The sequence below is a fragment of the Macrotis lagotis genome, chromosome 7 (genome assembly GCF_037893015.1).
Source record: "Macrotis lagotis isolate mMagLag1 chromosome 7, bilby.v1.9.chrom.fasta, whole genome shotgun sequence".
Lineage (NCBI taxonomy): Eukaryota > Metazoa > Chordata > Mammalia > Peramelemorphia > Peramelidae > Macrotis > Macrotis lagotis.
In genome coordinates, this window is record NC_133664.1 from 99804058 (window position 1) to 99828596 (window position 24539).

Genomic DNA, 24539 nt, shown 5'->3' on the forward strand with positions numbered 1-24539 from the left:
GCACCAAGTAGTAGACCAGTTTTGTTTTGGGGATGGGGGCTCAGCGCTACATAACTCCACCCCACTCTCTTCCACCTTTCTGTGTTCTCACTGCTTCTTCTGGTACCTGATCATTTGGTCCTTTTTTGGAAGACCTCATCTTGTGACTGGGTAGAATGATCTGTTCTCACCCCCACCCCCAGTGTTGATGTACAGAGTCATATACTTGTGATGCAGCCCCCCAACAAGCCCATGGGCCAGATCCTTTAGTGGCTTCTATGTGCAGAATAAAAGTATTCAGTAATCCACTGGAAAAAAAATATGGTGCTCTGATCCAGAATGCCATATAGGTAACTTCTAAGGTGTTAACCTAAGTGAAAGATATAGCATGTTTCTTTCTTTGGTTCATCTTCCATAGTCAATAGGCAATATGCAGATTCCTCTGAAAAACTACACAAAGTGAATGCAAAACTCATTCTATTTTTTGTTTTCCTTGAAAAATTATAAACTTATCCAACCCATCTCTACAATACTGATTTCAATGAAACAATCAACTAGCATTTATAAAATGTTTACTGAGTTCTGGATCTGTGCCAGGTGTCAGGAATACAAAGAAAGGCATAAAGAACAGCTACAGTTATGATATATAACATGTCTCTAAATATATCTAAATATTTATATATTATATCTCTATCTATCTATCTATCTATCTAGCTACATACATACCCTCTCCCTCACACACAAAAAAATGATCTGATGCTCTTTAGCAATGTGGAGGATGTTCAGAAACAGATGTAAATTTAAGGCATGGAGATCAATTAGGAAGCTATTGAAATTATTGAGCTAATGCATAAAGATAGGTGAATTGAGTAAGTATATTTTGACTCAAGTGTTCACTGAACTAGATCTCACACATATGCACAACACACACACACACATAAGCATACAACTTTTAAAAAAATCTAATACATCATACCTGTTTAAGGAATTCAGTTTGCTTAATTTTCTTTTTTCATCCAGATCTTTGATTTCAATCACATAGGGAACTCCCCTCAATTCAAATAAAAAAAGTGTGATAGCTCAAAGACATCCTACCTACCAATAGTTTGTATTTATATGATACTTTAAGGTTAATTTTTTTATTACTTTAAAGTTTGAAAAGCACTTTGCAAATATTATTTCATTTCATCCTCACTGTGACCCTGAAAGATATGTAATACTATAAACTCCATTTTACAGATGAGGAAGCTAAGAAACAGATCAGATGTTAACATATTTGCCCAGTCACAAGTCTAGTGTTGAAGTTAAACTCATATCTTTTTGACTCCAAGTCCAACATGCTGAATATTGCTCCACCTACAAGATTATTGTTGACCAGGATAATTATCAAAAAGCTTCTTGAAGTTTCTTAAAGATTTATAGCACATATATACCTGTGTGTATAGATAGAAGATAGATAGATAGATAGATAGATAGATAGATAGATAGATAGAAAGATAGATAGATAGATAGATGATAATGGTTGAGTGCAATTTCAGAAAAGGTTGACTATAAAGAGAGAACAAAGATAATCTACTTAGAGCACAGGACACGTAGGGGATAGGGAAAAGAGAAATCTTAACATTCAAAGTAGAATCAAGAAGAGGGATTTAAAAACCTGTAATATGCAATGGAGAACAATATAGATTCTTGAGCAGGAGAGAAACAAGAAGAAAATGTTGTCTTAAGGTGATTGATGTGTAAAATGGATGATGGTATGGAGGGTAGAAGCATTCTAAACTTGAAATGATCCACATTGAACTTTTGTTCTTCACATTAAACCTTGAAAAAGCAGTCTAATCCCTAATTTGGTATCTATCACATTTCCTCCCTTTTTTTTAAAAAAAACACTTTTTTCCTATTTCTCACTATTCAATTATATCTTAATTTCTCACATTACAGATAATGATCTATAAAAGAAATTATTATTAATAACCAATGATTTGGGAAGATACAGAATACCCCCTTTTCCATATCCTTCAATTCAAAGTTCAGTCTCTTGAAGGACTTTACTGACAATGACAATGACTTAATTCTGCTCAATCATGATCAGATCCAACCACCTTAAAAATAAATTTAATCCAAGTTGGGGAAGTATTGTGTTCTATTCAGGTATGAGGTTCTCTGACTAAATTGCTCAAAACTAAAGAAGTCTGGGTCTAGAGACAGTGGGTCTAGAGACAGTCTCTTTGTCTAAGAGAGACAAGATATCACTCTTCTCAGTCCCACATTTGAGTAAGTCTACTTCTCATTGTAATGTTCACTTTCTCATTAATTGTTAACCAATCAAAGTTGACTGCCATCCTCAGGATTAACCACTCTTGTAAAGGCATATAAAATTTGAGTCGATCATCATGATTTTGATGTTCAAGAGTGCCACTGATTTTTCTTTATTAATAAAATGTAACATTATCATAAATTGATTAATTATTCAGAAATTATGTCTTTTGAATTTTTTAAACATTACATCTAACATCCTACATCACTGAGGGGATCTAAATCATCTGATGTGAATTTCCTCAGTTTCCTAAAGTGATCAGAACCAGGAGACCATGGAACATATTAACAGCAACATTGCATGATGATTTATTATGATGGACTTAGTTCCTAAAAGACATGTGAAGAAAAATGGCATCCACATCTAGAGAAAAAACTATGGAGCCCAAATGCACACCAAATTGTATAATTTTTTCCTTTTAAAAATGTGTTTTATGTTTATTTCTTTCTTTTCTCATGGTTTTTCCCCTATTAGTTCTAATTCTTCTTTCACAACATAACTAATATGGAAATACACTAAACATAATGTTTACATGTATTTATACATCTATTATCTATACAATATTATTCACTGTCATGGGGAGGGGGAGGTAAAAGAAGTAGATAGAAAAATATGGAACTCAAAAGCTTATAAATAGATGAATGTGGGAAACTTAAAATAAAAAACTTAAAAAAATAATTTCCTCAGCTTCCTTCTGCCATTCTTTTGAATTTACTAGTATTATCAAACCCTTCTCTGTGTTTTTGGTGGCAGAATATAAGGATCTGTAACTTTTATTCAAGTTAGCTCTTCCTGTGGCCATAATCCCATTTCCTTTGGTCTCTTCTAGAACATTCCTTTATAAATTCCCCTGTTCCATGAATTATTTCTCCCTGTTGTTTGTACTCATTTCTCCACTGCCTCAATACAATATTTTTTTAAGCTTTTGCCATCAGTCTTTATAACCATGATTCTACTAAAACTAATCTCACATGTCAAAATCATAATCACCCATTTCAATGATTATCTTTCATTGTTATTTCTCTCTGATTCAATGATGTAAAAACTTTTAAGGGTGTTCCAAGGGACTCTTTTCACATTATTGATCTTTCCTTTGACTTTTGGGCTAGTTTCTTTTCTTGGTTCTCTTATCTCTCAAACAATTTCTTTGTCTTCTTGACCAGTTTCTAATTCTCTTTATGTTGTTGTTCTTCAGAAATCTGTTTTAACTTTCCTTCTACATCTTTCTTCTTGGCAAATCTCTCTGATTTCAGTCAACAATGAGGTCAATAGTTCAGTTAGCCTAGAATTCTGATGAGTTCACAATAGCACAAATGTATATAGATCAATCCCAGTATAATCTTATAAATCATTTGATGTAATTAAGTGATTAATCAATTATCTTTTGATCTGGACTTATTACTTTCCCTTGGATTGGGGAAATCCCATTACAAAAACTTCCTCAAAATAAAGCAGGTTTCAAAATGTTTTAATATACTGTTAAATGTGTTTCATGGAAAGGCATTAGAGGTTAAATAAGGGACTTTCTGTGTACACACAGATCAAATGTCAAAAGCAGATTTTGAACACAATTTTCTATGAATCTTAAGTATGATATGCTAAGCTCAATGTCAGACTACCTTTCATACTACTTATTATGCTAGCTATTCACATAATATTTAGTTTTCCTTCTCATTTGCTCAATTCTGCTTTTTTAAACCCAAATCAAAGCTTTAATTATAATTATAAACGGTTTTATAATTATAATTTTTAGTTTCTAGAAAATTAAATTTAGGTCTAGTCATGGAAATAAAATAACTATTAAAAGTTTTTTTCATTTTCTATTAAATATAGTTCATAAATCTTAAAAATAGAAGCTATTATTAATTTTCCTGCCTTTTTTTGTCTTTTTTTTATCATGATTGATTATATTAAGGATAAAATAAAATTAAATGATCTTTATTAAAGAATGCTAAGAATTTTATTTTGTCAGGGAATTAAAAGCTTTACCTACATTTAAACACACATATACATACTTATGTTTATATATATATGTATACTATATATACACACATATATATATTCTCTGCTAGTCTATATATAAGTATATATATATATTTCTAATATACCATGATTCTAATTTTGATAAAGAGCAATGAATTTTGTATAAAAGATAGAGATGAAACAATGCATACTGTGTCTGCATATGTGCATATGTGTGCATTGTGTATAAGTCATTATAGTATATGGATGGATGGACAGATGGTTGCATGCATGTATGTCTGATTGAGATGAGGCAGCAATCGTGTAACTAGATAAGTTAGTCTTGAATTCTCTTCAAGATACTCCAGTTCCATGTTAGGACATAATCCAGTCTCTGTCTCTCTGTCTCTCTTTATCTATGCATGCATGCATGTGTGTATGTACATATGCATGTGTGTGGGTATGCATATTATATATTTGATAACTAGAACCATAGTATACTGGAGACTGGAAAACCTAGCTTCTATTAACAATACATTTTTGGAATAACTGGGTAACTTTCAACAAGTTACAGCCTCCTTGGATTTCATTTTCCTCATTTGGAAAAATATGGATTATGACACATGGACCAGCCCAAATCTCCTCACAGATATTGTATGATAAAGCATAAATGAGATTATATCTATATCTATATCTATATAGATATATACAAATATAGGTATATATATGTATATATATATATATATATATATATATATATAGGGAGAGAGAGAGAGAGAGAGAGAGAGAGATACACACATATATATAAAGCATTTATAAAACTATATAAAATGCAAGGTATGATATTTAACTAAATACTTTTTCAAGAATTTTTTCCTTTAAACCTATTAATAGAAAAATGTAGAGCACAGATGTTCTCAATATGTTTTCTCTCCAACCATTTTGTTTACCATTTGAAAAGTCAAAAGAAAATATATTATGTCAAAATAACTCTCACCTGTATTCTCAAATGAATTAATTAAAATATACAAATTATTACTTAATTTTTCTACATTAGCAACTTAGGCAATATTAAAAGAATTCTCTCATTTTCATTCATTATATTCACATTATTATTTTAAATTGCCCTTAATTCTTTTACAAAGTTAACTTTTATGACCATCACATTTTGTCAAGTTTGCAATTGAATGCATGAAGAATTAATCATGTAACCTAATGAATGAACAGGATCTGAAAAAGATAAAATTAATCATGAAATGAATATAGTTAAGAAAAATTCCACTTTTCTTCTTTATGGGGAATGATGGAATATCATTTTATTGAACCCCATTATCTTAATGAGATGATATTTTCTCCACTTGATCATAGCCAAAAGGCTGGAGAAGATATTCTAATGACACTACTTCAGCTTAATGAGGAGATTTCATAATTACAGAAATCACATCTGTTTGATTAGCCAGTCTCTTCCAAGATCTATGTATGTCCCTACTATTCAGTTGGCAGTAGATACATCTACGTGCCCCGGGCTTCCTAATTTATTGTTCCAGACCTCTTTTACTGAGCAGAAACCATACCAAGAGATGGAAAATGATCTACTTTTGGTGAACCCTCAACAGATGTTAAATTTGGCATCCAAAGTGTTGCACATGCACAACCTTGCATCATTTTTGCAATGTGAAAGAATTTCCTTTATCCATTTTGACCCCAATTCTAGCTGTCAGGTGAAGAGTTGGATCTAATCTTTTGTTTCAACAAAATGAGTGCTTCTTTGCATGAATTTAGGTTATACTATTCAATTCCTTTGGCTTTATTCCCTTGTATTGTGCTACAGCCAGTCAACTTCAAATCCCTAATTGTGTCAGGAGAAATATGATTGATTAATAGGGTAAATAGTAGAAACCAGTATGTGGAAATTTATATCTGGATTATAGGAACCCTTAGCTTCCTAAATGGGATGTAAAAGCACATTCCTAAGAACATATAAGCAAAATGTCCAAACACTATCAAAAGCTATAGTTGTCAGACATCTGTGACCCAGGGGACATATATGCAAAGACCATTAAAGGGATACATAATTCAAGTATGCCTTCAGTCTCAGTTTCAGATTATAGTATAACATAAAATTTCATTGGAGAAATTTAAGGCATTAAAGAGGTTTCAGTAATACATGAAAGATATCTATACAAATTTAGGGATTAAGCCGAATTTGCTTGCAACTGAGTTTTGAGTTGAATGAGGGGGGGGAAAGGGAGGTTTAAAATCTTTTGTGTAGTTTATTAATATATTCTTACATATTGAATTGCTCATTTCATCTTCCAGAGAGGCAGCATTTTAAAGAGTAGGACATGGTGTCAGAATGACCTATTTTCAAATCCTGCCTCTGATATAATTTCATGAAAATTATTTTTCAAAATGATAGCATGGAATTATGGTTAAAGTTTTAACTCTGGAGTTAGAGAGATAATTTCTTCCTCTGATACTTATTAGTAGAGACTACTAGTTTCATTTCTTTATAAATTTATCTATTGATCTGTTTATCTGTCAGTCTTGTCTTTTGGTCTGACTAAATATTTTTGATTATAGAAAAGTAATTTCATCCCTCTCTATCTGTTTCCTTATTTGGAAAATGAAGTTGAATTAGGTGGTTTCTAAGACCTCTTCAAAATCTACATTTAAGAACCTAGGACTAATAAACTGCATAAGAGATAGTTATTGTTTAGCATTAGTGAAAGAAATTATCCCACCAGTTATTTCCTATGAAAATGAAGTCAGAACAAGTGCATGTTTGTTATAAAATATCTGATATAATCTAACAGTTAGGTGATACAGAAAGAAGAGTGCTGGTCCTAGAGTCAGGAAGACCTGAGTTCAAATTCAGTCACAGACATATCATCTGTGACCTTGGACAAAGCACTGTTTGCCTCAGTTTCTTCATCTGAAAATGAGTTAGAGAAGAAAATGGCAAATGACTACTACAGTATCTTTGCCAGGAAAACTCCATAAAGGAGTCAAGAAGAGATGAACATGTCTTTAAAAAATGATTGAATAAAAACAAATCCAATATAATGCTGAACACAAAGGAGATGATCCATAAATAGTTGCTGATTGATGACTGGATAAGTGATGGGAGAGTTAGTGGCCTAGAATTGCTGGATTTCTTGTCTGCTAAAATACTATTGGGAAAATTAAACAGGAAGAAATAAACAATTTAAAATGGAAAAAACTTGACAGCCTCATTGTCAATACCTAAATTCTACATTTGGATATTTAGTTATATTTGAGAAGTGTCTCATACTCACTAAAGAATTATTTATAACCAAATATATGGAGAGTTCTTGATAACCTTTTCAGTCCTATCTTATATGATTCCCTGTTTCATAGGAAGAAGATTCTGATTATGGAAAAGTTATTTCATCTCTTTATATCTGTTTCCTTATTTGGAAAATGAAGGGTTTGAATTAAGTGACTTCTAAGTCTCGTTTCAAGCTCTATACATTTCTTTTGATTGCTTTTCCTGATGATGGCATATTTGAAGGTAGAAGGTTTTATGGACATACACATATATACATATAACTATATCAACATTTAGATATAGATATATACATACAAAACACACATACAAACATATATATACAAATCATGCATACATCTATACTCCTATACATTATGTATATTATGCATATATATGTATGTATTACCAGATGACATAGCTACAGTTTATAGAGACATATATATTTTTTTAGGTTTTTGCAAGGCAAACAAGGTTAAGTGGCTTGCCCAAGGCCACACAGCTATGTAATTATTAAGTGTCTGAGACCAGATTTGAACCCAGGTACTCCTGACTCCAAGGCCAGTGCTTTATCCACTACACCACCTAGCCGTCCCTAAGACATATATTCTTGAAATGAATTGTGATTTGTATAGAGAACTCTCTTATGAAAACAGTCCCAGTTCAATATAATAGTGTTACAGAATTACAGAGGAGTAGTGCTAAATATTCCTTTCCCAAGCAGACAGTACAGCTGTGACTTAGTATTAAGTCCAGGAGAGTTCTCTGGAGCACACAAAGATTAAGTGTCTTGATCATCAGCACCTTGCTTGGGTCAGAGGAGACATTTTGGACTGACTCCAAGCCCAGAACTCTATCCAAAAATGACATACTTCATACTGTTATTGTTCATTAATGCCACTGATATCACCTTTAATACTGTATGATGATTTGATCCCTAAAAAATTATTCCAAGGCTTATGGATCATCACATACTTAAGACTTTGTATACTATATAGCATATACCTAAGATATCAGAAGACTTGCTTAGGAGGTAGTTACAAAAATATAAATGAACCCATTCTACAAAGTGTACCCCTGAATTTCCCTTCCCTCCCAAAACACTATGAATTAAATATTGTACAATTCCAAGAAAAATGTAGATAAAACATTGCACATGGAGACACAAACACCATATGTGTTTGATTAAATAAGAGTAAATAAATAATATATTCAAAAATTCATTTAGCCTCCCTCAGTTAGTTCAACAAAATTTATTTCAGAACAAATTTGGGAATGACAAGAATCTCTTGATAAGATCACTGTGGAGTTTACTGCAAAATGTTAAATCCTCTGAGTTTCTAATTTTAAAAGAGTTAAAAAGTGCAGTACTTTGAAGTTTCTTGCTTTTTGTTTTTATGGGCTTTTATCCCTTTCCTGCACTCTGACCCATTTTACCTGTGATAATGAGTAGAGGGAAATTTCAATTCTAATTCACAGGCATTGTTCTTAACCAATCAATTTCACTATGTCAGAGTTGATAGCATATTGACTGATCCACAGACTTAATTCTGGACCTCAGATTACAAAAACAGGGGACATGAAATAGCTATCAGCATTTTAATGCGTAGGTAGGTGGGAAGAAAATATTCTGTTTTCAGTCTATTCTTCATCCACAATGAACATCTAGTTTCTAATGACCATGACTTAGAAAGACAAAGGTCAAATGCAACATTATGTCAAGTGTATGAGTCTCACTTATTTACATAGTAAATAATTGTAGAAATTTTTTTTAAAAATACATTTAAATTACAATTGTAATATTCATAATCAGCTTGATGAATTCTAATGACCACTTAGATTTAACATGCCTTAATCATTATTTCTCATCTGCTGAAAAAGAAATAGCTCCCTTTTCTTGAATTCCTCATTTTAATCATTAGTAACCACATTTCCCCAGTCACTCAGGCTCAAAAACCATGAAGAAAGCTTTGATTCTTCCTTATACCTCAGCCTCTGCCCCAATTAAATATCCAATCAGCTGCCAAGTCTGGTTAATTTTTCTTTCATTGCCTCTCTCCCTTAAGTATGTACCACAACTTCTGCTATCACTTTATTTTAGGGTTTTGGCCATTTATGAATTTATAACTCAGAAATGACAATGGTTTCCCATTGCCTAAGATATAAACTCTTTTCCCACCAAGAAGGTCAAAGAATTTAGACTTTTCTCAATTCTCATTCTCCTTGACTTCTCTCCCAGTCTTTAAAACTAATGAACACTCTCTCCCTTTTAATATCTATCTATCTATCTATCTATCTATCTATCTATCTATCTATCTATCTATCTATCTGTCTATCTACCTAACTATATCCATCCATCCATCCATCTATACCTATATCTTCACCTGCATCTGCAAGTGCCTTTACATCTATATCATCTATATCTACATATAAACCTATATCTCTATCTATCTATATTCTCTCTAGGTTTTGATGACATTGCCTTCTCCTAGTTCTTCTCTTATCTATCAAACCACTTATCTGCTTCCTTTGCTTGGTCCTCTTCAAGTTTAGGTGGAACCTGTCTGGAGCCCTCTTTTCTTCTGCCTCAATACTTCCTTAGATGGACTCATCAGCTCCCAGGAAATTAATTACCATTTCAATATTGATTTTCTCACATCTGCTCCAGCCTTTGTATTGATCTCTTCTCCAATGACCATCAGACATTTCAATCTGAATGTCCAGCAGATATATAAAACTCTATCAAAAACAGAATTCATGATTTCCCCCTCTGAATTCTACCCACTTCTTCCTTCTCTATTATTGTAGAGGGCAATTCCCTGCACTTAGTCCTCCAGGAGCATACCCTGTATTCCTCATTATCTCTTTCTTTCAATTTTCAATAAATTCAATTGATTTCAATTTCAGTTTTGCAAATCTCTGGAATAAAGCTCTCCCTCCTCTGACACTGTTATCATTCTAGTTCATGCCTTCCATCTCACTTCTGGATTATTGCAATAGCATGTTGGGGTCAACCTGACTGTCTCTTCTCTAATTCATTCTTCACTCAGCCACTAAAGCTAATTTTGCCCCTAGAATTGTCAGTCTCTTCACTATTACCTTCAGGATCAAATGAAAAATGTTCTATTTGTCATTCAAAGGTTTCATCACCTAGCCCCTCCTATCTTTCTAGTCTTCTTAAACCTTATTTTCAGCTATCTACAATCCAGTGATAGTAACTTTATGCATGTTGTATTAATACAATTTCCCACCTCTCTGCTGTAGGTATTTTCTCTGACTGTGTCTCATCACTGGAATGCTCTCCCTCCTCTATTTTAAATATTATCCTCTCCAACCTCTTTCAGGTTCCAAATAAAGTTTCTCCCACATTCATCAAGAAGCCTTTACCACCTCTCCAAATTCCATAGATTAAGTGTTTCTTATTTATTCTCTATATAGCTTACTTCGATTATTTTATTTACATGATCTCTCCCTCATGACTGTAAGCCTGTTGAGGGCAGGAATTTTCTTTTGCCCCTTTTGGTAAGCCCCAGTCCTTAGCACTATATTTAGTATTTATTAGGCACTTAGTAAGCATTGATTGATTGATTGAGAGGGACCTTAGATATTATATGGCCCAAATTTAACATTTCAGAAATGATGAAACTGAAGTTCAAACAAACTTCAGGAAATATTTTTATTGTCCTAGGTCATATAGTAAAATTGTTGGAAAAGCCAGATACTCTGATACTAAATGAAATCATGGTTTGGGTGCCACCAACTACATGATTCCTTTCCTTATCACCAAGTTAATTAGTCTTCAATTCCTCTGGATATTACTGCATATACGTGCACACACATACATATACATACTTACACATACATATATCTATATATATACATACATATATTAAATATATATTCTCTGAGAATAAGGGCTGGCTGCAGCAATATGGCTCTGTCAAAAAAAATGTTGGATTTGGAGTTGATCTGGGTTTGAATTATGGTTCTGCCCTTTAACAATGAGTAAGTCACAACCTTTTCTGACTCTTGTCTTCCTATCTGTGAATTGAAAGGATTGGATTAGTTGATTCCTGAAGTTCTTTGTGTTTGAAAAGCTATTGTCCTTTAATTGGATAGGTTATGTCTTTGTTTTATCAATGACTAGTGTAAACCTTAAACTCATTTGGCCTTTGTTTGTATGTTTATATGTTTAGTGAGTTAATGAATTTAACTGAATCTAATGCTTTCTCCTATACCATATAACTACTAAAGAGTCTCCAACAATGTGGCTTTCATCTTTTCCCCTCTTTGTCCAACTACTTTTCCTGGACCCTGTTTTTCAGCCAGACCATTCACATGCTTTATTCTCCTACTGCTTTCCTACCCACCAGCATATCCAAGTTAACTCTCCTTAATCTGGAAGTCTCTATTGACTCATCTTCCTCTAGGATATACAATTGATCAGGGTTCGTACCCTTGTGTGTTCTTGTACCAGTGTGGTAAAATCTATGAATCCTTTCTAAAGAAAAAGAATGCAAGTGCATAAAATAAAATACATATGATAATAAGGGAAACAAATATTGAAATATGGTTTTCAATTTTCTTTTTAAACCACCAAGTTCACTAATCCCAGTTAAGAACCCTGATCTAGAAGGGATCTTGTAGCTCAATAAGGTTGGGGAAGTCATAAATTTGAGGCAGCTAGTAGTTAATAACTGAATGAACTGGACCTATAGTCAGAAAGAACTAAATTCAAATCCAGTCTTAGATGGTTATTAGCTGTGTGATGTTGAACTCTTATTTGTTTTAGTTTTTTCAACTATAAAATGGAAATAATACTAATAACAATAACTATCACCACCACCACCAGAACAATAACAGCATCTTTCTATAAAGAATTTTTTGAGAACAAAATGCGATGAACTTTTGAGTACTTTGCTTAATGCTTGCTGCATGGTAAGTATTATGTAAATGGTAGGTATTTATTATTATTATTATTATAGCAAAATGAAGATTGGGATTTAAATGAAGGTCTTCTAACTCTATTAGTTCTCCTTCTCCCTTTAGGATTTTTCTCTCTCCTTTTCCTCTTTCGACCTTAATTCCTTGTCCTCACCTGTAAGAATACAAAAAAAAAAATGATACTAAAGAGTTTGTCAAATCTTGAGCCTTCAACAGCTCAATTACATGGAGGAGTTGGTGGAATGAAACTTATATCTGTCTGCTTTAAAGAAGGAAAAGTTTTATGTTCAAAGACAAATAAATAAATTGCTAAGAGTAAAGACTACACCAAACAAGCAGTCAGCAAGCCTTGAAAGTAAAAACAGATGGACAAAATAACCACAACCTGGTTTATTGGAGTCTTGCCAGCAGCAGTTTATTTAAAGAAATCAGACTAGGAAGGGAGGCAAATGAATGGAAGCATTTTTGTCATTATTATTATTATTATTATTATTATTATACTCTAAAAATACCTTTATTAATGTAAAGTTCATTATACATTTTGAAAATCAGGCCAATGTAATTCAATTTATCATCAATTCTTCAAATTTTGCCCTCCTCTAATTCATCCTGAACATCACGGTCAGCCTAACCTTCCTAAAATACCATTACAATTGTGTCAGTCTTCTACTCAAGAATCAATATCAGCTTCCTAGAACCTACCAGAAGAAGTCAGATCTTCCCATCTTATTCTCAAGAACCTAAATAATCTGAAGTAACCTACCTATCTAATTTTATATCTCCAAATTCTACATACAAAGGTCTCACTCATATTGTATCTGGATTGAGATTCTTGGAGGCTACTCTCATTATTCTTTGATGTAAGATGCTCACTCCTATCAGTTCTTACCTCCACCAAGACAACGCTGCTCAAATCAGTATCTAAATATATTCTACTTATCCTTCCAAATACAATTAAAATTTCAAAAAACCTTGGCTCACAGATGTTTTTTCTTCAGTTCCTTTTAGACAGTTTAGCTCAGTATTATTGAGTTTCCAACTCACCTCTACGTTTTTCTTTTTTTTATTATTTTAAACTTTTTAAAATTTATTTTTATCCATATGCATATGTATATTTTTAAGCTACAAAATTTCCTTCCACCCTCCCTTCCTGTCCCACTCCCTTCGAGAGCAAACAGTCAAGACAGCATTGTACATGCATATTTTGATAAACATGCTTACAAATTAGTAATTTTCTGAATGAGGAATTAAGATTAAGGGAATAAGATATATAAGAGATAATTTTTATAGTGTTCATCAGATTCGGAAGGGCTTTTTGTGTGTATGTGTATATATTTTGTTCTGTTTTATTTTTCTTCCTGTGGATGGGGATCACATTGTCCAAAGTCAGTAAAATACAGTTGTCCTAGCTCTCTGGACTGCTGAGAGGCCTCTTTGCTTTTTCTTGACAAGGACATTTTCTTATGCTTAACTTACACCTGAGGAAGCATGGCACAGTCAATAGAAAGCCAATTTCTCCTGCCACAGATAATAATAACCAAGTGACCTTGGCCAAGTCCCTTAACTCAATGATGATCCAGATACTTTCAAAGCCATAAGTTGTGAAGAAAAAATTGCTGATAACAGCACTGATAACTGTGAAGGACATTTCTCATCTGAAGCTGCAGGAACACATCAGTGAAATCACAGTTCAGTCCCTATTCCAAATCTATGATCTACCTGTTTGTAACAAGAACTTAATCTCTTGATTGCTTTTATGAATCAAGAACAGAAGTTTATAAAGATGACAACCTCTTAGATTGAAAAATGTGCATAATTAATTGTTGGTTTTACTGAATCTTTTAATTTAGCCTTTTACAAAAATTTATATTACTCTTTGGTGAACTCTTCTAAAAGAAATTCAAATATATGATTAAAAGCTCCCTCTACTGGCTTCAATTAACACAGATGAAGAATAATAAAACTATGAAAACTGAATTTCTTCAGATATTATCAATTCAAAGGACCTTGAGCCTAGATAGGTTTTTGATTCAGTCTTTCATTTGTCTGTTAACTTAATCACAGCACTTTCAAGGACAGATATTACCATTTTCATTTTAGAGACAAGAAAAACTGAGATTGGAAAGATTAAGTAATCAGGGTCTGAGTTCTGGGATACACTAGTTGTAAGAGGCAGAAACTTAGAATTTGGAAATTCCTGATTTCAATCCTAGCATTCTTTTAACTGTATCATGGAGAAATTTTAATGTACATTTCTAAGTTAAATGGTCCCACTGACTTCAACTCTTCCTCAACTAGCAGCAATCTAAAGGGACTTTGTGACTATATATAAGTGTCTAACATAATGCTCATATGTCAAATTTATCACTTTTCCACAAAAACTCATTCTTCTTCAAAAATTCTTCATTTCTGTCACCAATAATATCCCTTTATTTTATGTAATTATTGGATATTTCTTAAATGTACCTTTGCTATCTATCCTGACAATGATGGACTCTCTGAAAAGTAATTGAAGATATCATGCCCCAGAGAAACCAAGTCATCCCCCTTTAAAACTTGTGTCTTGGGGTTGTGAGTCCAGACTAGAGAGAAAGTCGATGAAATTCAGTTGGTGCAAAAAAGTTTCTTGCCATCCCTTATCATTCCACCTCTTGATCTGGAAAAAGAAACTAAATGAATACTTCCATTGCTTCTACTAAGGATGTTTCATCATTCTGTTATCCTACCCTACCGTTCATGATAACGTGCCACAGGACATCAAAATACCCTTCTCTGGTCACCTTTCACCTTTATTTGTTGTCTAGGTTAGGACATGAAAGTTCCTTTAGGGAAGGGACTCTTTTAAATTCTATATTTATATCTTTTTCACTTAGCACAGTCTTTGGTACATGATAATCACAATATATCTTTACATTCACTGATTCATTCAGTCCTTTTATTTCTGCTACTATTTTGTTTCTGGTCCATTGTTAATCAAAAATTGAACTGAAGTTAATAACCTCATAACCCACCTTCCTGCTTTCAGACTCTCACCAAGTCAATGCTACCTGTTTAATCTTTAGCCTTTTCTATGAATTTGAGTTGAATAAACATCTCCATTTCAAATGTTTTATATGTTAAACTTGCTGATATATTCTAAAAATTATATTCCAAAAATGCTTATTTATGAAGGTATACAAAATGCTTAAACATAAATTTTAATCACTCATTTTTAAATGATATAAGAATAATCCTTTTCACATAAACTTATCACTGCTGTTATTTCTGACAATGGAGGTCCTTTGAATAACAATTTTATTGGATCTTCCTGGACCTTGGGAAGTACTCCAACATATTTCCAAAAGACTGCTACAAATTTAGATTTTGTGGTTAAACAGCTGGGTTTCTTTCTCGGTCCATTTAGCTGCATTTAATATACACACCCCCTACTCCTTCAGAAAATAAAAATAGATTTTGTGGGAAACCAAGAATTGCAGATAATAACAGCACCCAAAATAAAGGGGGTTTGATTGTTGCTTGTTTAGACAATCTGTTTTTCAAATTTGTGTAACACATTCAGATCCTTTGAGATAGGCCTGTTCTAAAATGCAAAATCTCTACATTAAATAAGGATTTCAGAAGAGGAGGATGAACTTAAAAGACAGTCATTCAAGATAAGAATCATACCAAAAAATATGCAGTACAGAACTAATAATATAAAAGATAGACCAAGATACAACAAGATGGAGAAAGAAAGCAGACAGACATTTCATATTAGAGCTTTAAAATATTCCTATATTTAATACCATAAAATGTTACTCTCTATGACTACTATATAGTGTTTTGTGATGTGTCACCTCAAATGTTACAAAGATGGTTCTAAGCTCCCAATGGACAAGTGGAATGGAGAGAAGAAAGTAGTTTTCATATTCATGGTCTTGCAAATTTCACATTTTGCCATGTCTCAGTTTTATCACTGGCATCAGGTTGCAATCATGTAAGAATTTTACTGTCATTATAATGAGCAGTGGTAGATTATATTAGCAGGTATTAATCCTACCAAAAGTCTTTTTAAGACTTATATAGGGTTTCTGCTCTGCCAGTTGTACAGGTGAAACAAGTGAAAACCAGAGAATTTAAATGACATCACTAGACCAGGGCTAACTTCACTAGATTTTACTCTCTGTATAATAATATGCTGTATTATCTTGCCTTGAAATATCAATCTACAGGTAGGAAAATCTTATTATATGAATAAATTTCATTAATCACTGAGGGAAAAAAAAAACACTATAAGATCACATATATCAGAAATTCAAGTTTTAGATCCTTCTTCAAGTGTACTAGATTCAGAGCATAACTTTCTCATCTTTTTATTTTCATTTCTCTTTTTTAATTCTGAACTTAATACTAAAAATGACTAAACAAAAACTCATGAGTATTCCCATATATTAAATAAAACAAAAAATAGAACTGTGTATGAAACTGAGAAAATGTTCCATGTTGTTTTTTTTAAATAATAAATTCAACACATTATTATCTTCAAAATTGTTTTCTTCTGAACATCCTTTTCTTCTCTCCTGTGCATTTAAAAATGTTTCAATGGCAATCTTTAAAAAAGTCTTTTCAATTTTTGATCACTCTTGCTAGTACCTTTTTTATTCCCAACTAAAACCAGAAAAGTTTAAAAAAACAAGTATTACTTTTGCCATTTTCAATATTCTTATTTAAAGAGGGTATTTTGGACTTCTTTTTATTTCCCTCCACTTCTGGACAACACAGTTTAAAGACACGGAAAAGTTGGAGAGTGTTCAGAGGAAAGTGTTCATAGAGGACTTAGAGTATATGTCATATGAATATCAGATGAAGGAACTCTGGAATTTTAGTATGAAGAAAAAAAGGACTCAGGGGGAACATAATAGCTCTGATCAAGTACATGAAGGACAGTCATGTAAAGGAGAATTTACATTTGTTTCTTATTAGTCTCAGAGGAAAGAACCAAGAATATTGGAAAGAAAATCCAAAGAAGTAAATTAAGGTTTTATGTCAGAAAAAAAATTCCTAAAAATTAGAGCTATTCAAAACTGAAATAGGCTATCTTGAGAGTCAGTGGGTTGTCTTCCTTTGAACGTCTTCCAGCAGATTCTAGATAACCAACTGTCAAATATCTATCAATCAAAAAATTAGTAATAAACTAATATCTCTATCTCTATATCATCTCTATCTATCTCTATCTCTATCTCTATATCTATCTATCTATCTATCTATTTATCTATCGAGACACTAGGGTTCAAGTCCTCCCTTTTATCTATGGGCTGTGAAATACTTGGCAAGTCATCTAACCGCTTGGTAACCCTGTTTTCTAAATTTACAAATTGAAAAAATAATGTTGTGGATTTTCATTGGTAGAAGGAATTTACTTACTGGGAATTACTTATACTAATAAAATCAACGGTTTTATAATTTTTAAAAATGAGACTCTTTGATTAACTTGAACCATTTATGTAAGGTAGAAAACCTTTCCCAGTTCTTCCCATCATCTCAAGATTAAATTACAAGGAAAAAAATGTATAAACCATATAAGTAAAAATGAATTAAATTGATTTTTATTAGGTAGCTATGTATTAAAGGCATAGTATTAAAATAGTATTAGTGAATATATTTCAAACAGCTTATTTTTTTTTTTTACAAAAAACATTGTTTTACCTTGGAATTCTTGGCATTTTTATCTTGTGACTCTGAAGCAATGAGTTTTGACATTTAATAATCAAAGTTGTTTGACAGTGGCCTTAAGGAGTCTATAGTATCTATTAACATGCAGAAGTTGCCTATTTTCTTTTTCTTTTTTCTTTGAGAAACTAGGCTGTTTCCAGAATGAAATGTTTTGGTTGTTTTTTTTTAAATATAGGGCAGAACAACAATTAGTCAATCAATCAAGAAGTGTTTCTTCAACACTCACTAAGTATTGGCACTACAATATGTACTAAGAATGCAAAGAAGAAAATGGAATAACCATGTTCCTTCAGAAGCATAACTTCTAGTCAAGTAACCAACATGTCTATATCATGATGATAATGATGATGATGATGCATATATATATATATATATATATATATATATATATATATATATATATATAATTTGAACCTTTAGATAGCTCTTTGAGGTAGGTGCATTGAAAATAAATCAATGGTAATGTTTAATGGGTTATTCTAGTAGTTGGGATGATGGGAAAGACTCCAATGTATAAGGCTGCATTTCGGCTAAACTTTGAAGAATATTAGAGATTAAAAGAGGTGGGTATCAGACTGGAATGCATTTTACCTATAGGACACAGTTAATATAAAGACGTAAAGACAGGAGATGGAATAGCTTCTGTGAAAAACAGTAACTATTCCCAATTGGAGTAATACATAAGAATCTCAAAATAACACTGGGTAGGAACCAGGTTTTAAAGCACTTTGAATGAAAGGGAAGTTTGTATTTGCTTCTTGAAATAAGAGGAAATAGCTAGAATTCTTTGAGAAAAATGTGACATAATCAGACTTAGATTTAGAAATATGCTTTGGTAAGAATATGAAAAAGGATTTGAAGTTTGAAGAGAAGGAAGGTTTGGAGGTCAAATAAGATGAAGGGTAAAGTTCAGGCAACATGATGAGAATGTGGTCAGGAAGTGGCACAAAGGTCTTGTTTCAGGAGAGCTAAGACAGAAGTTCCTAAGTCAAAGATCAGAAACCCAAAGAGTTCAAGAATTTGATGGAGAGATAGTCAAAACTCATTAAATTAAGGAGAATCTAAACTAATATAGTAAAAAATGAATTGCAGTTCTTTTAAAAATAAAACTTTATTACTTGTAAAAATACATAATAAGTTACCTGCTCAAATAATATATTTCTTTGGAATTCTATCAAAAATAGATTTGAATTTGTAAAGAAAATTACAAGAACTGGATGTGGCTCACTTATTAATTACATATTAAATAAGTGCTTCCTAAGTAAGTGCTTAAAATAGTTTTTTCTCTTTTTTTCTCATTAAAAGTTTATATATTGTTTCTGAAAACAATTGTATATACTAATTTACTTAGGAAATCACAGATCCACAGTTTAAAGTCAAATAAGCTCAGTAACTTTCAGAATAATCTATCCACTCAAAAATGGCTGATGAATGATTGTTCATAGCACACACTTAGGCACAGACTAAGTGAAATTAATCAAATTATTTGACTCTATTAGAGCATTTAAAGAAAAGATTTATACTGTCAAAGATCCTCACTTCACAATTAATACTTTTTCATGTTGTCCTATTATCCCTATACTTAATGGTAGCTTGTATCATTCAAATATATTAAATTTTAAAAATAATTTCTCATGTTTCTCTCCCCAATTCCAATTCTTAGTTTTAATGACTAAATTGATTTTTCTTTATGCCATTCCATACATTTATTCATCATCACAGTCTGTTGAAAGGGGAAAGAAAAAACAAAGTCTTTCAAATTATGAATATTCTGAAGTTATCTCTCATTCTCTACTCAACAATGTCATATGGTAAAATGGCAAAACTATATTCCTGATATGACTGTTCTAGGAAGAAAAATGTACTGGGCTACAATAAGAAATATGTGATATGTACTTCACTGGCAATGGATTTCTGTGAAGAACAAATGAAACTGCAACAGTGAGTTCATGCTAAAGTTAAACATATTTTATGAATATGGAGCGTTTTTTTACTTTTTATTACATGTCTATGTAACTCAACTTCCTTTTTAAATTTAATTATTTATACTTTTACATTATTACAATAGTCTTGTAAAAGTAATCATAATCCCCACCCCCTCCACCCCCAAAATAAGATAGAGAGAGATACTTCAAGAAAAATTAAGTGGGAGGAAAAAAGTATACTTCAGACTGTATTCTAATACCATCAACTCTGTCTTTGGGATGGATGATGTTTTTTATCATAAGTCCATTGGAGAAGTTGTTTCAATATTTTTCCCACAGGTGCTATTGCCAGCTTTATTTCCCTCCATCCTATTCCTCTCCACCCTCATTTATTCTATTCTCTCTCTCCTTTCATGCTGTTTTTCCTCAAAAATGTGTTGTGTCTGACTAATCTCTCCCAAGATCTTCCCTTTCTTCTATCACTCACAGAACCCCTCCCCTCCCCCATCCCCTTTCAATCTTCCCCTTTCTTCTCCTTTTTCCCCCCTCTAGGATAAGATAGATTTCTATACTCTATTAAATAAGTATTTTATTTCCTCTCTGAGCCACTTCTGATGAGAATGAAGGCTCACTTATTTCCCCTCGCTTCCCCCCCCTTCCATTCCATTGAAAAAACGCTTTTTCTTGCCTCTTTTCCATAAAAATCTTAGGCCATTCTACCTCAAATTTTCCTTTCTCTCATAAATTCCTTTCTTATACATCAACTCCATCTTTATACTATATTATACTTTCTTATTCAGCTACTTCTGGTGCTCCTTCTAATTGCCCTAACACATGAGAAGGTTCCTATGAGTTATCAATATCATCTTCCCATGCAGGAATACAAGCAGTTCAATATACCTCATAGTTTGCCTTCCCATCTGCTTTCTCATTGCTTCAGCTGAGTCTTGTAATTATAAATGAAACTTCCTGTTCATCTCTGGTTGTTTCAATAGGAAAGTTTGAAAGTCTTGTTTCACTGAGTGTCCATCTTTTCCCACAAAAGAAGGTTTTTCAGTTTTGCTGGGTAGTTGATTCTTGTAATCCAAGCTCTTATACCTTCCAGAATATCATATTCCAAACATCTACGAGTCCTTAAATCTTGTGCAATTTTTCACATTATTTGACTGTTTCTTTCTGACTGCTTGTAATATTTTCTCTTTGATTGGTGAATTCTGGAATTTGGTTATAATTTTCCTGCCGATCTTTCAAACTGTCCTTGGCAATCCCTGGACTGAGAGATCTGGAGACTGCCTCTACTGCTATGGTCCCAGGTAGGGCAGTTCCTGGATGGCTGGAGTCAGTGTGCTCTCCAACAGGAGTGGCTGGAGCTGTGCAGCAGCTCTTTCCAACCCAGGTGGAACAGACTTCCCATAGATCTTTCAAGTTCTCTTGGGGCAGAAAATTATCACACTCAGTCTTTGTGTGGATTCCACCTCTCTAGAATTTGGTTAGAGTCATAATTAAAGGTGTTTGAAATGGTCAATGGAGAGCTTCTTGAATTTCCTGCCTTTACTTTGCCATCTTGGCTGGTAACTCAACTTCCAAACACCTTAAGTAGCAGTATTATGAGGCATGTCATCTGCTGAACTAAATCTTCCTTCCTTCTTCCTTCCCATCTTCCCCACCATCTTCTCTCCCTTTCCTTTCCTTCTTCTTTTCTTTTCTCCTTTTCTTCCTCTCTCTTTCTTTCTCTCTCACCAACTAGTCTAATCAAGTCATGTATGAGAGAAGTCAACTCCTCAACATGTATCTCATGTTGTTCCTAAACAGATTTTGGAATTAACATATGCCTCTCCCTTCAAGGAATGAATAATATGTCTCTATTCACAGACGGCCAGGTGGTACAAGTTGTTAAAGCACTGCTTCTCAAATCAGGGAGATCTAAATTCTAATCTGAATTCAGATAACTAGTGGTTGTGACAATTTGGATAGATTACTTAATATTAGGCTGCCTCAATTTCCTCATCTCAGGGATATTAATAGCTTCTATGTTTCAAGGTTGTTGCATAGATTAAATAAGATAATAAAAATAATACATTTAGTACAGTTACTGGCATATAAGAAATTATTCCCTCCTTCCTTCTTCTTTCCTTCCTTCCTCTCTAGCACAAACTTCATTTCCTTACATACATTCATGTAAGATTACACCAACATAGTCATCCATGATCCAGAATCAATTAAGCAAGAAGCTTAGCCCAAGGATGCCCTTCACTACCCAAGAATCATCCCTTGCTCAGTTGAAAGTCAAGGTACAACTATTAGAAATCAACTTAAATAAGAGATTTCAATGTCACGGTGCCTGAAAGAAATCATGTCCCAAACATTGTAGATATACTGAATACTACAGAAACCACTATCTTTTAAACAATTTCTATTAAATTCCAAAGATCAAATATTTTCCTCTATCCTTTATCCTATCCAAGTCTAAGACAGAAAGAGAAGTTCATCTCAAAAATCTATTTATAAGTTTAATCCTATTTCTAGGCTAAAAATATCCCAACCTCCTCAATTTAAATTCCTAAGATCAAAGACCAAGAGAAGTTGAATAACTTCTCCAAGGAAAGATAATAATAAATAGCAGATATCCATTTTATACTAGTAATTAGTCAATCTAACATACATTAATTAGAATAAAAAATAACTTAAAGATATCATAGGCATTATCCATTATCAATAATGATTTACAGGTAGACAGTCAGATAAAGGACAATACTGAGAACATGTATGGGAAAAAAGGGCTGGTGGACTAGTTGTATAGCAAGAAAAGTCTTCAAGATGTATTTTTAAAAGGTTCTGTTTTTTAAAAAGAATAAAGTAGAAGAATCCAGTGTTGTAGGCATGTGATCCACAGAGGAACCACTTGAACAGGTTCAGTAAAGGGAGTTCCACACCAAGTAAGCCATAGCTCATTCTGAACACAAAGAGAAATACACTATTATAGCAGAAAGGCACAATTTGCATCTTTGATGAGTTTTTTAAGATTGACTCCAAAAGTGATAAGACTATGGATATCTCTTTTCCTTTTCCATAGGTTAGAGGTAGCATTCTTCAACTTATGTGAAGGGTGGAAAAATGGTAGACTAGGAATGAGAAGAATTGAATTTTCCTACCAGATTTATCTACTAACTAGTTTTGTGATCTTATACAATTAATTTAAGATAAATCTTAATTTCCTAAGTTGAAAAATGAAGGAGCTGTACTTAATTATCTCAAAATTTCTTCAAGCTTGAAGTATTCTATCATTCTATAATTTGGATAGAAAAATAATTGAAATAAAATAGAAAAATAAGATATTAATTCAATGACTATTTTAATTTTTAGATTTTCTAGTTACATAAAATCAATAAAAAAGTCAAATATTTTCCTTTTAGTAATTAATACAGTACTTATGAAAAGCATCTACTCATTGAATGACATATCATTAACTATCTGGCTATAAATCATCCAGGTGCTAAGATTAATTAACAAGAGTACAGTAAATATTTTAAATTACTTTGACATACTATGTACTAATCACAATGTATTAGTACTTTGGTTGATATGTATGATGAACTCTATGGTTTCAAATGCTTTAACTGTTATAAATCTTTCATAGCATTTCTGGGAGCCATTTTCTCCTTGCTTCAGAGTATAAATGCAGAGAAAAGGTCAAGTGAAAGCAAAGCTAAGGAAGCAAAATAGAACTTCAGAGGACATTAGTCGAAATACTGAAACTTGGACTGTATTTCTGGACTTAAGCCTGGAGTTAACTACATGGAAGACCACACTTCCTCATTAGGCTCACATATCCTCCTTAGTAAATGTGAGGTTGCTAATTCATCCATTAACACCACTTTCCCATGTGTCCAACATTGAGTCTGAGAAAAGAAACAAAGAGAAAAAGAAAGAAAGGAAGGAAGGAAGAAAAGGAGAAGGAAGGCAAAAAAAGAGAGAGGAAGAAAGGAGACAGAAGAAGGAAGAAAGAGCAATAGAGAAAGAGGTAGAGAAAAAGAAAAATTAAATGTCTTCCTTTAAAAATATATGAGGACATATGTGTACTTCCATAATAATTAATTTTCCCCTATATCCTCAGTAAGAATTACCTTAATAAGTGACCTACAAAACTATGACAGTAAGGCCATGGCATGATACCAAGAGAACTACGACAAGAGTGCATTGTGATCATCTAATGCAAAGATGGAAAAATGGGATGAATCCAACCCTCTTTGAAATAGTTAATTATCAGTCTTTTTTTTTTTTTAGGTTTTTGCAAGGCAATGGTGTTAAGTGACTTGTCCAAGGCCACACAGCTAGGTAATTATTAAGTGTCTGAGACTGGATTTGAGCCCAGGTACTCCTGACTCCAAGGCCAGTGCTTTATCTACTGTGC

General features: G+C 32.7%; 1 protein-coding gene across 1 annotated transcript in view; it reads right to left on the reverse strand.

Annotated features, from left to right (window-relative positions):
• The window catches only part of CNTNAP2 (contactin associated protein 2), a 2968630-nt gene that overhangs the window by 2260409 nt on the left and 683682 nt on the right, over positions 1-24539 (reverse strand). The gene's annotated exons all lie outside the window — the stretch shown is intronic.